This window comes from Pteropus vampyrus, unplaced genomic scaffold (assembly GCF_000151845.1).
Source record: "Pteropus vampyrus isolate Shadow unplaced genomic scaffold, Pvam_2.0 Scaffold7, whole genome shotgun sequence".
Classification (NCBI taxonomy): Eukaryota; Metazoa; Chordata; class Mammalia; order Chiroptera; family Pteropodidae; genus Pteropus; species Pteropus vampyrus.
This window is the reverse complement of record NW_011888788.1, coordinates 236,618-240,731: the sequence shown is the minus strand read 5'-3', so window position 1 is coordinate 240,731 and position 4,114 is coordinate 236,618.

Here is a 4,114-nt window from a genome sequence, read left to right as displayed (position 1 = left end):
GAAGATAGATAACGATATGGAATGTTCTGCTAGATAAGATGATCATGGGAGGCTTCTTTGAAGAGGTGACATTTGAGCATTGTAAATTAATTAAAAGAATAAGAAATGTAAATATTGGGGAAAGGCAGTGTTCCAGGCAGAGGGAACAACAAGAGTAAACGCCTTGAGGTGGGAACATGGTGGCACATTTAAGGAATAGCAAAGAGACCAGAGTGAGTGAAGCAGATTTGTCAAAAGGACATTAGAAAATGTTGGGTAAATACACCGAGACCAGATTCTGTGTCTTGAGGGGGATGAAGCAAGATGCTCAGAATAGAAAAAACACTTACAAAATGACAGTTACCGCTGCACCTGCCATGGATAAGCCACAACACTCTGGATGCCACTAGGGATGCAAGAATAATTAGAGTTCCTGCCTTTATAGATCTCGCCATGTCTAAAGATAAAATAAATGGAGGCCAGTGGGAGTTAGCAATGTACTATTTGTTCAGCCAACATTCCTGGGTACTTACTATGTACTCATAGACCATTGTCTAATGCAAGAAAAGAAGGAATGAGTCCCTGGATGGAACTAGAATGTTTAAAGGCAAGTAAGAAGCTTCAGACAACAGCAGGTGGGACAAAGCCACTTTCCTCTGATTCTTACCTGCTCTGTTCTTGAGAGAAACAACAATGGTCTAGAGTAGGAGACATTTCAGAGACAGCAGCTTTAGAAGACCTCATCACTGAGGCTCAGCTCCCAGAGAAAATCAGTGTAGGCTACTTTCTGCTAGACAGCATAGGGAAAAGAACTCACATTCCAGGCATCTTAGCTAAGAATTTTAGTTAGTCTTTATATCAGCTCCATGATGTGGTTAGAGTCTTCTTATTATTCCTATAATTAGACTCTCAAGTCCCTGAAGAAAATCCTGACAAACAAGAAGAGTTCTCCCCTCGCTGGTCCTAGGTTGCAAAGGAATTTTATACACATTGCCTTATTGCTGCTGGTCCTCAGCATCCTTGAGATGTTGGCAGAGTTACATTTATTCATTTGACAAATGAGAAACTGAAGCTTGAAAAAGTTAAACAACTTGCCCAGGGCCACAGAATGCTTAAGGAGATGAAATAAGACTCAGTCCCAAATTTGTCTAACCCCAAAGCCATTTGCAGTCCTAATTTTTTCTTAGATCTCAAACATGGAAATTTATGTTTGGTTTTTTTAAAAAAATGACCAATCCCCTGGATGTGCAGAGTTAACTTTGATAATGGTATCACCTGACATCTCTGCCCCTTCCACAGCACAGTCTCTTAATCCCTCTTAATCCTCCCAACAACATTGGAAAGTAGCAATGTTGAGAATGATAATAGCTAGTATTCATCGAACACTGACTGTGCAGTAAGCACTGTCCTAAATATTTTACATATATTAATTTAACACTTGCAACAAACCTATGAAGTACCATTATTATTGAAGCCCAGCGAGATCAAGTAACTTGTTAAAGATCACACAGCTAGTCAGGGGCATACCCAGGCAGTCTGGCTCTGGAGCTCTTATTCTGTTGATAAACCAGCCATTACCAGAGAGGTAAGCCACTTGCCCAGTTATACATAGTCCAGAAATGATGGTTCAGACTAGAATTCAGGGTCAAACCCCAGGATATTTACACTGCTTCATACTACCTTTCTCAGTGGTAAAGCAGAAGAAAGGAGAGAACCTGTTCTATGACATCTCCATAGAGGCACGGAGTGATTTAATGCTGCCAAGGTGCCCCATGGGAGTTTTATTTAAATGATGATCTGCACTATGCAGTTGTCTGATATTCTCTTCCACTTACGTCTCTCAAATGTGGAAACCATGTCATTCCATGCACCCTCCCCAGCTTGTAAATGCTTCACCAAGGAAGCTGAACCTTTCTGTAGGGACTTGGGCTGTTTAGAAAGCTCCCTCTTTAAGTGCCATTTTTCCAGGGACTTGTAAAGATGACTCAGAGAGGGAAAATCTCTATCATGGAAAATTAATTATTTTACAAGAAATGGGACCCAAGCTGGAGACTCAGAATTAGACTGTTAAAGGACCTTCAACAAGGGTTCCGAGGAGCCCTGTATTGTCACTGACCAGTTATTCAAAAGGAGGTCAGGTGCAAAGGTCTCCAGCTTCCATTTCTTGTAACTATTAACTCTCCTGATGTGTCACAGAACTGGGAGGGTGTGTTTGCATGTGTACTGCCATGGTTATGTGTGTTTCTGTGAATTTAGCATGAGTCTGGGCTGCTAGTGAGGATCTGTGTATTTTGTCATGTTTGTATGTATCCATATTCATGTGTATGTGTGTGTATCAGTGTGTGTGTGTGATGTGAATCGATGTGTGTGGGTCTAAGAGTACTTGCTTGTCTCCAGGTGTATATTTCTGAGAACCTCTATAAGGGGGAGGAATTCTACATGTTTAGTTAGAAACCTACAAATATAGGTGAGCCAGGGTGATGGAAGCAGTTACAGTCCGGTCTTTTGATGCTGCTGTGATGTAGGAGAAGAAAAAGAAATGCAGGATAAATCACTATAAAATCTTATTTTTTTTTGCATCTTGAACTGAGGAAGATTAGCTACTATTAACAATAATAGCAGTTTATGAATGAACAATGGTATTGTAGAGCTAAATGTACTAGCTCTATTCGCCGAGCGCCTCCTGTATGCACTTTTATATACGTTAGCTGCATTCTCGTCACAGCTCTGTGCTGCTATTATGTACATTCCACAGGGGAGGCAAATGGTGTTCAGAAAAGTTAAGTAACTTGCATAAAGTCACACAGCTAGGAGGAGTAGTGCTGGGAAGAGAACTCAGGTCTGTCTGACTCAAGAGGCTGACATTTTCCCACTACTTTAGATTGCTATCCTTCAGTTGTACCAGCCCCAGCCAAGTCTCAGCCCTGGTGGGGTGAACCTCAGGATGTGAAGAAGAGGGTCTCAGGGTGGCAGGCTGAATAGATATAATGGGAACAGCTAAGTTCTAGGTCCAGCTAGCCACGCAGTGCTTGTGTGGCCTGGAGACAGTAGTACCTCCTCACTCGATCTATTCCCTCATCACTCGAACGATAATTTGGATTCACTGGTCTGGTAGATTCTTCCCATTCTGACTGTGTAGGCCACTGGGTGGGGGGCTTTGTGGGGTTCCCCACACCACCTAAAGAGTGTTGACCTGGAAAAAATGGCTGTGTGTAGTGACGTAAGAGGAATCTCAAGATGTGTGTCTGCTCAACCAAGGACATTCTTTTCTTTCCTTCCTGTATGTGGCCTGATATGCCAGCTTGGCCCACAGCACCCATTTCTACCTCCTTCTCTCATTGCTCTCTTGTGTGCCATCCTGGACTGCAGAGATGAAAGTTATTTTCCCAGACTCCCTTGCAGCAAGAGTTTTAGATGCCAGTTAACTAGACTTGTGTGAGGTTTAGAAAATAGAAATGAAATGGGTAGAGACTGTCTTTCTGTTTCTCTGGCTATTTCCTCCAGCAAGAGCAGTCATGGAGGTACGGGCCATCTCTGTAGTAGTATCTCACAGACCAGTCACCATCCCCACGAGTGTTGAAAAGTTGTCATGATGGTAGCATGGCGGTCCCCTGGTCCCACTGTCCAGATCCCTGGATCATAATATGATAGTAAGTTCTTGAACTCACTATTTGCAGGGATGGCCTCCTATTTGCCTACTTTCTAATTGTGTGGCTGATGGCCATGCAGTATTCTGAGAGCCATTCCTCAAGGCACAGTCTCCTCCTTCAACAGCTCTTCCATCCAACACCTTTTAAAATTTCTAATTCTCTATATTAAATCTCTTTTTGCTTTTAAAATCTTGGGATAGTTTCTTTCTTCTGCACTGAACGCTGATCACCATTGTACACTCTTATACAGCATTCAGAACCCAGCCTCAGTCTTTAGTTCCAGGATGACTTCCTTTATCAGCCAGGCTGACTTCGGTACCTCTCCTCTGTGATTCCACAATTGCCATGATCTCAGACTTCCTCCCATGGCACTGAAAAGAACTGTTCACTTTCTATCATCCCCACCAGGCTGTGCTCCCAGAGGGCAGGGACTTGGTCTTCTCAGCCTTGCATCTGAGCGTTTAGTGGAGAACCCGAGCTATGGC